An 8,867-nucleotide genomic window follows, 5' to 3' on the forward strand; every position below is an offset into this window, starting at 1 on the left:
AGAGAGCATCTGACTTGACCCGCAGCAAAGCGATGCCCCAGGCAGCAGCACGTATTGGCGCGGACCGCGGTTTCACCCACCTGTTTTACTGCGCCGGTCCTTTCCCACGGCCGATGCCGCAGATGTGGCGCGCCCCACCCCCAAACCTCTTTACGAGGGTTCCCTGGGCTCTGCAAGTCGCCTGCTGGACGTGTTGCTGATTCAGGCACGGGCAAAGTCAGCTTCTTCGCTGGCCTCGGGCTAGGGCAGCCCCGTACTTGAGGGAAACTCAGAATATCTCCAGCGAGATCTCACCGGGAGGCTGGGACCTCGTCAGTAGGGGAGAAAGCCAAGCGACTGACACTGAAAGGGAGCTCTTTGCTAGGCTGTAGATCGTAAAGTTAACAAAGAAAACAAACCTGCCTTTTTAAAAATGCCCTCTTTTGAGTCTGCCACATTTGATACGGATTTTTTAAATTGCAGGGTATATCTCCTACAGGCCTCATGCAAAGGGAAGTGAGTACCTCTGGCTCTCAGGACAAGGGGGTCCCTCAGGAGCCCAGGTGCTCACGCCAGCCGGCATCTGGCACAGCACAGGGCAGGAGCTTTGGCAGTAGTACGTGAGCTGAGAATGAGAGTTAGGCAGCACTGCGCGCTTCTCCTGTGAGCCGCCGAGGCTCGCGCACTGTACCTTCCACAAATAAAAGGCCAGAAGAGTCAGCATTTCTGCTAGTTCCAGCCTCATCCGTACCCTCGTCGGCGTAGCTGTAAGCAAGCGTCCCGTAGCGACTGGGAGCGTGGCAGCTGGGCTTCCTGCGCTGCCTTAGGTTGTGCCCTTGGGGAGACCCTTCTCCGAGCCCCGTGAGCCCCGGGGTGGGTGGGCTGAGGTGCCGTTCAACGCTGAATAGGCACGAAGGCCTGTAAACAAAATGTATTTATATCGCACCCATACCCGGCAGCCAACCGCCGCTTTATTTACGTATTCTGCACCTCCTGCCGACGCTTTTAAACTTAGCCGATATTGCCGCAGTTTTCACTGACGGGGCAGGGGACTGCCACGCTGCTAGGGGGAGTTTCTGGGTGTCTCCCATGGACACAGACGTCTTCAGCTGGGTAGGGACAGGGTGAGAGCTGGAACAACTCTGCTGACATGTAAGGGCCGTCCCAGGGCAAGGCTCCTCGGTCTGGGGGCTGAAAGGCGAGCCACGCTGGGTGGTTGGTGTGGGAGTTGTGGAGCAAGTAGGGGGAAAAAAAATCAACAAGAAAAAACCATCCAAATGTTTCACAGCAGGTAGAAAGCTAGGCAGAAAGCAAACTGAATGCTGTAAAGACAAAAGCCGAAAGCCGGCTATGGACTGTACAAAAAGAGTCAGTGCCACGGAAGGAGGTTATTTCTTCAACTGACCATAGGAGGCTTTTTGTGAGAAAACACAACACCTTTCTGCTACGGCACGGTACCGCAGCAGTAATGGGCCAGAGCGTGCGAGCGCCTTTGGCAGGATCGGTAACGGCCGGGGCACGGCCGAACGGCCAGCCCACCTTCCGCACAAGGAAAACACCATTCTCCTGGAACGCCACGCAGACCCAGGACAGGTAAGGCGGAGGCCGAGCCCAGGCGCCCCCATTGCCAAGGACCACCTTGGCCTTGCAGCGTCTCACGCTTCGGGGTGTTTTGCAGGCCGTGGCTAAGCTCAGGCCCCCTGCTCGTGGCGGCCCCCGGTCCCCCGGCGCCGGTCGGGCCCCAGCCCCCAGCCCCCAGCGCGGTGCGGCGCAGGGCAGTGACCCAGCAGGGCGGCCCCCCGGGCCCCAGCCCCCCCCCCCCCGCCTGGGGCCAGGGCCCCGCGGCCGCCGGCCCCTTCCTCCTCTGCCCGCTCCCGTCGCAGACGGCTCGGTATGTGTCACGAGCGGCAGCCGCGTTCAGCAGCTCTCGGAGGGCGCGCGGCTCTGCCCGGCCGTGACCGGGGCCCGCAGGGGTTTCCCGCTCGCCCCGAGAAGGCGCTGGCCCCGAGCCGGCGCGTCCCGCCCCGCCCGGCCCTCGGCGCCCTCGCGAGCTGAGCGCGGCCCGGCCAGCAGGGGGCGCTGGCGCTCACCGGCTGGGCGCGGGGGCGGTCCGGCGCGGTGGCGGGGCCGGTGGGGGCCGTTCCTTCCGGCCGCCCTTTAAGGGCCGCCCCGCGGGGCTCGGGCTTCCGGTGGCGCGTGCGCGGAGCGGCGGAGCGGGAGCGGTGCGTGTGGCGGCCGAAGGGCCGGTGCGTGTGGCGGCCGGGTCGCGAGGCGTCCCTGTGCGGTGCCGGGGCCCCTCTGCGGCCTGGCGTGGGAAGCCCGCGGCCGGCGGAGCCTGCTCGGAGCTGGGCGGGGAGCGCCGCGGCGGTCCGGCCGCCGGCAGCCATCCCCTGCGGTGGCCGGCAGCCCCTCGGGACGGCTGGAGGCCTGGCGGTGCCCGAGCCTCGCCTGCGGCAGCCGCCTGAGAGAGCAGCGCGGCCGTGTCCGGGGGCCGGAGAGCGCTGGTGGGTGAGTTCGGGCAGCGGGTGGGTCTCCGTGTGAGGTGAGGCCTGGCGCGGGCCGGGGGGTATCTCCGTGCGGGTCGGGCCGGGGGCCGGGGCGGGTGCCGGGGCGGGTGCCGGGGCGGGGGCCGGGCCCCGCAGAGAAGCCCCGGCCGGGCATCGTTCGCTTTTCCACAATGTAGGGCTCTCCCCGGTTATTTTTTGTGTACTGTGTTTTGGGTCACCTGAAAGCCTTTGGCCGGTTACGTTTGGTGCGGGGAGATGGCAGGTGTGGACCCTGAAAGATCTCCGGTGGGGGGGTGGGGGAGGTATTTCTTGCCTTAAAACTCTGAGCCCACCTCGTGTGTCATGTCGTGTTATCATGTCGTGAGTCTCGTGACTGTGGCAAATGGCTGAGTCGGGCGTTTTCTGATAAAAAATTTCTGAGCGTGTGCGTGTGTAGGCACGGGGAGATTTGTGCAGTGTGACGGAGCCCCTTGTGCTTCTGTGCTAATGTTTACCTGTTCTAGACCTCCAGAGTTGGAAAGCCTTTGTTTAGTGCCTAGTTGTGGCTGCGTAACAAATGTTTTAGCTGCTGATGGGTTATACCTCTGCTGCGAACTTCTTGCTGGGTGGCTTGATTGTTTCTGGTTGTCCGTGTAAATCTAGGCAGCTATTTTCTGCCCGGTGGTGAAGCCTATCGCTTTGGATAACAAAGGGCAGGAGTGCAATAAAGAAAAAGGTGATTCGTCTGCTGCAGCTCCTTGGAAACAATTCGTTCCTTATTTTCTGCCCTTGGGCAGGCGTTGTGCTTTCCAGATAATGCAGCCTCTCCTGTGCCTGTCCACGCCGTGCATTTTGTCCTGCCCTTGCTTGAAAAGGCTCTCCTTGCCTTCCTCCTCTCTGCTGCAGTTGCCTTAATCTCTCGCTGCTGCTGCTGCTGCTGCTGGAAGAGGGATAAAGGGAGTGTTGTCGATCGGGTTGTTAAAAGCTTTTTCGCGGGCTGTAACGCGCGGGAAAGGGGGGCCGGGGGGGGCGCAACTCAGTACGGGGTGGGGGGGAGGATCAGTTTGCGGGGAAAATGGGAAACCAACATCACCTTCCCCTCCTACGGCGCAGCCCGGCCGCACGGCTCCCCGGGGATGCCCCTGCCCGCGGGTGTACCGTGTGTGCGCCCCCCGCGTGGGGCGGGGGACGACGACACCCCCCCACACACCGTCGGCGGCACTGGGGCAACCCCTGCCCCAGGGCTCCGCGCTCGTACCCGGCTCTCCCCGCTCCGGCACGGCACGGGGCTGGACGCACCGAGGAGACCCCGGGGCGGCTTCTCGCGTCCGGGCGAGAACAGGGCCTGGCCCCGAGCGGCAGAGCGGGCACCGCCGGTAGCTCGGAGGAGCGGGGCCGGCTCGGCTCGAGGCGTCAGAGCGAAAAGGGATGAGAACCGTCCCGGAGCGTCCGGGGGTTGGGGGGGTCGGCGGATGGTCCGGTGTCCGGGTTCGGCTCCGTGCCGGGCCGTGGGGCAGCCGGAGCCGCGCCAGAGCAGGTGAGGAGCCGCATGGCCGGGCGCGCTGTGGGTCGGCGGGTTTCGGCTGTGTGGTCTCCCGGTCCGCGGAGCCCCCGGGGGGGCGGCGGGGTGCGGGCAGCAGCGGCCCCGGGCCGAGCGCTGTCGTGGGTCGGTGGTTGGGTTTTGGGGCCGAGCCCGTGCCCGTCCCCGGGGAGTAGGGGCAGCCCCACCCGGCTCTCGGCTGCTCCTCGTCGGGGTCGGGCGGCGGCGGCGGCGACCCCGGCGGGGGCTCCTGCGGTGCCGGGCGGGTCCCCCCTTGCCCGCGAGGCAGGCAGGGACGCCGGCTGCTGCCGCCGCGGTTTGCTGGAGGCGGGCTGGGCCCGGCCCCCTGTGGGGTTGGGGTGCGGGCCCGGCGGTGCCGGGGAAACGAGGCCTGCGAGAGCAGGAAGAAAGCGCTGCCGGGCCGGTGCTGGGCTGCCCCGCCGGGGTGCGGGGCCGGGCCCACGCAGTTCAGTTCCCAAGGCCTCCCCGACAGTGCGCGCGTGGGCCGTGGGGGTGCAGGGCTGCGGGGTGGCTGCGCTCTCCGCGGCCCTGAGCGTTGCCCGTGGGGACTGCGGAGGGGGCCGGGACGCAGCCAGGCTCAGCTGGTTTGGTCCCTGAGCGTGGAGAGCACAGCTCTTCTGTTCCTGGGCCTTGAGAGCAGGCTCCTGTGGCTGACGCCGGGGCCCTGAAACAGATCGAGTCGTGCGTTTTGAGGGCCTGAGCGAGGGGACTAAGTGGTGTGGTTTTGGGCTGAGGAGCAGAGGTCAAGTGCTGCGCCTTTGGGACTTGAGAACAGGCTCAGCAGCTGGGCTTTTTGGCTCAGAACTGGTCCCAAAGTGAGCTGGTTTGGGGGCCAAAAGCAGAAGCCGGTTTGGCTGCTTGTGGGGGTGGCGTGGGGGCATCGGGGGCTGCAGGGGAAAGCAAGGGTTGGGCAGGGTACGAGGACCCTCCCCGGAGGTGGGGGTCCGGTCACATCGGACCCCGAAGTTCGGGAGGCCGGCATGCACCAGAGCGAACTCGCCACCTGAGGCGGGTCTCTGGAGGAAGGGTGCTTTTTGGATCCAGCGCAGCGCACCCTCTTTGGGTCCAGCTCTTCTTTCTGCGCTGCTTAGAAGAGTTATTAACCAATTAATTAAACATACAAACTAAGTCACAACAGCTCTATCGGCTCCATCGTGGTTTGGAGCTCTGAATCGGTTTCATTTGGTGTCTAACACGTTTTTTCCCCGAGGAGAGGCTAGGTTTCAAGTTAATTAGTTTTCTCACAAGTGTGTCAGTCGATAAAATTGAGTTACGATTATTAAAACCACAAAGGTGACAGGAGTCTCACGGATCGGGTCTATTTCTGAAAATGTATTCATCCCATGCAAATGGCATCGGGATACAGATCATCTGCACTTCATGCTCTGACAAGACAAGATGCTGAGACAGGGATGAGCTCCAAAAGGACTACTGAAAAGAAAAAAAAAAAACGCACTTCATGAAGTCATGGGGGGTTTTTTTGTTTGCATTTGGGGGGGCGGGGTGGCTTTAACAAAAGAGTGCAGTGTTGGCTGGCAGCAGCCTGCAGAGCATTTTTGCTGCCTGATCTCTCCTGTTCTTCTCTTCCACTCCTCTTTCAGGGCTGTAATTGTCATTTGGATAGTTTTAGAAGAGCAGTTAAGTTCCTCGCCTGTGTCTCAATGTGCTGGTAATACCAGGAAGGTGAATGCTTGAACCGGTCGGGCGGGTGGGAATAACTTGGCTGCAGGTAGAACTTCTGAGGGAAGACCAGCAAAACCAGGAAGCAAATAGCAAGTTCCCAAAAAATGTGCGGGTGTCAAACACATAAAAGTTTTATTGCCGAATGTTTTGTTTCTGGCAATATGTTCCAAATGCCTATTTTTGGTAAACATAAATTTTCAGGAGATTCAGGGTTGTGTGTGGCAAAACATGTCCCTCTGTTTTTGTGCCCTGCCACACAAACGGCCGGCGGCAGGGCTCTCGGTTCCCCGCTCTCGCTATTGCCACAGCAGGGCTGCGATATTTAGACCTAAGGGATGGGTTTAGGAATGGAAGGAGAGAGAACGCCTGTGTTCTGTAAGGGCTATGAATGCTGACCCTTTGCCTCCGTCTGCCGCTTTTCCTGTGCGGGTGATGAAGCCGTTTTACTTTCCTCTGTTGTTCCTGGTCTAAGTAGTTGCAAGGCTGTCGCCGCTGTGGGTGTGCAATTTGTGTTGCTGTGTTTCTGTGGAGTCCTAGCTACGGCTCGCTTCTAGTGTGGCCAAGCGTCAAGGTAGGGCTTTCAGCTTAAAGCTTCAGAAGCGCTGCGCGCCGAGATGGGTGTAGGTGAAACTGCTGTTGGCGCCTGCAGCTGTGCTCGCAGGGATGCTGGGTGGCTCCGCATCAAACCGGCAAGGTGCGCGTGGACCTCCGTCGGGCTGCGCCCTGGGTGCGCGAGCGTGCCGTGTTTTTGCTGTTCCGGCTTGTATGTGCGAGGGCTTAACGTTTGATTTAATGCATTTCCTTTAACGGCAGGCTGTAGTTGGGCTCTAGATGGTATTCCTACGTGGGCGCAGGAGCTGTGGAATGGTTAAGCTGTTGCTGTGCCTCCAGGTGACTTGTTCAGTAACACTGTTTTTCCAGGTGCAGATGGATGAGTCGTGCAGGGCAACGGAGGAGAGCCCAGGGGAGCGCTGTAAGAAGGTGAGTCTGTGTGTAGTACTGGAGGGAAGATGTGACTGATGGCTATAGGGCTCCATTACGGGTTTTACTCTTTTTTTTTTTTTTTGTGATCTGAGGGTGCTAAGCGATGAGCCGAGCGTGATGTGGGCCCTGGAGGTGAGTCAGGCAAGGTGACCGGTGCTTGGTGGGCTGGAGTAGGTGTTCTTTTTCAGGTTATTCAGGGTTTTTTCTCCTTCTCTTCACTTTCCCAACCCAATTTGGGGCCGATTCCCTCAAACAGGGACTTCCCCCTGTGGGGCTGCTTATGCAGCCTGGGAGCTGCTGCCTGGGCACAAAAATACCTCAAACCCCTTGACTCTGGGCCTGCAATGAGGGGTGAAAATACAGGAAGAATTCTGGTGGAAAGAAAACAACTTGGGGCTTCTGGGAAAGCCAACTCCAGCTGGATTTGTGCGGCTGGAAAGGAAAAAAAAAGGGGGTGGGGGGAAGGAACAACAACCTAAAAGCACCCGCCAACCATTCTCATGCACAAAACCGAAAGTGAAAATGACCATTTTTTGTAGGGCAAAAGCACAAAAAATCCCCACAGAACTCAGTAGTTTGGAAAAGCAACCCCAATTATTACATGATGTAAAGAAGGCGGGGGAAAAAAAAAGAAAACCAAACCAAAACCCAATCACAACCCTGATGCCACATGCCTACAAGCAGTTCCTGGGGCTTATTCTGCGGGGGTGGGAACCCAACCTTGTTCCCCAGGTTTGCTGTGCTGCTTCTCCTCCCTCGAGACACTTTGCTGTTTGGTGCAGAGGCAATGAACGGCGCTGCTGGGGCTGCGAGGGGGAAAGGTGCAGAGGAATAGAAGCTCTGTGGATGCAGCCAAGTTACGGTTTCTGGATGGTATTAATCGAGAAGAGTAATTCAGATAATGCTGCTGCCCAGCGACCAGAATTGGGTACTGAGCCCGGGAGCCGCGCATGCGCGGTGGCGTCCCTGTGATCCCCATTGCTCTCTCCGCAGGTAACAGCCCTGCGATGCTGCGGTGCCTGCGAGGTGATGCCGCCGTGCTCGTTGCTGCTTCCTGGTAAGGAAAGGCCTCCTCCGCTCTTGCTGCAGCGTGGTGGTGTGTCGGACACGATTCCCTGTGTCGGGTGAGGCCTAGGGCTGCCGGCGAGGTGAGCGAGCCCCTTTGGTGGGTGCAGGGGTGTCTCCTTGTGTGCCTGTACTACTGGGGCTGGTGGGATGGGAAGCTTCAAATGACCCGCCGAGGCAGGCTTCTGGTATGCTAAAGGCGAGCGGGTGAGGGCAGCCCTAGGAGTTACCCGGGAGCTGATAGAAGGGAAGAGGGAAAGGAGGAGGAGGATGATGACCTTTTCCCCCTGCACCTTCTGGGTGCAGAAGATGGCCGACTCCCCAGCTCACCAGAGCTCCCCCTCAGCTTCCCCTGGCCCCCCTTGCCCCGTGCGCCTGCCCCCAGCTCCAGCACGGGCGAGCTAGGCTACGTGCCTAGGAAGCCTCATCTGGTAAGAGCTGTAAGACACCCACGTATTCTCTTCAGGTGGAGGACGGCCTAGAGTCTGGAGCTGCAGAAGAAGCAGGGAGGAGAGGAGGGGAAAGAAGCATCTGAACGGCTAAATTGTGCCAGCAGCGCTGAGAGCGAGAGTTGCGGTGAGTCCTGGGCCACTGGGGCCCCGTTGCCTCTCTTGTGCGTCCTGGGCCCTCCCTGTCTCTCCCCCGGCCCCCTCTCTTTCCTTACCTGCTGCAAAATTTACTTTTTTTTTTGGCGCCCCCCCCCCGCACCTTCTTTCTCCATCTCGCTCTGAGTGTCTCCCTGCCTCCCCGTCTTTTCAGTCCTCCCTCTCTCTGTCCTGTAGCCTGTGGCTCCTTTTTCTTTCTCCGCCTCTCTCTGCCTGGCTCTGGCTCCGTTTTTTTTTTTTTTATTCCTCCTGCTCTGTCCTGTAGCCTGTCGGTGTTTTGTTGTTCTCTGGCTCTCTTGATCTGACTGCCTGTGTTACCGAAAAACGCGTTAAAATCGGAAACGACTCCTCAACACCAATTTAGTATTAAAGAGCAGGCATTCTTTATTCGCGGCGCCGGATGCACGGGGGATCGCTCCTCCTGGCGTGCGTACCTCACGCACCTTTCCCGTACAATTTGTAGATCAATGTTTTACGTATTCATACATATTCATTATTGTCCTG

General features: G+C 60.0%; 1 long non-coding RNA gene across 2 annotated transcripts; it reads left to right on the forward strand.

Annotated features, from left to right (window-relative positions):
* The first annotated feature begins 2,421 nt into the window (after positions 1–2,421).
* Positions 2,422–7,841, forward strand: LOC142051337 (uncharacterized). Of its 2 annotated transcripts, none has more exons than XR_012658422.1 (3): positions 2,422–2,487; positions 6,631–6,690; positions 7,476–7,841. It is a non-coding gene; the product is annotated as an uncharacterized LOC142051337 (long non-coding RNA). The 2 variants fall into 2 exon arrangements; XR_012658423.1 differs by having other exon boundaries at positions 7,687–7,841.
* The last annotated feature ends 1,026 nt before the right edge of the window (positions 7,842–8,867 follow it).

This window comes from Phalacrocorax aristotelis, unplaced genomic scaffold (genome assembly GCF_949628215.1).
Source record: "Phalacrocorax aristotelis unplaced genomic scaffold, bGulAri2.1 scaffold_249, whole genome shotgun sequence".
NCBI lineage: Eukaryota > Metazoa > Chordata > Aves > Suliformes > Phalacrocoracidae > Phalacrocorax > Phalacrocorax aristotelis.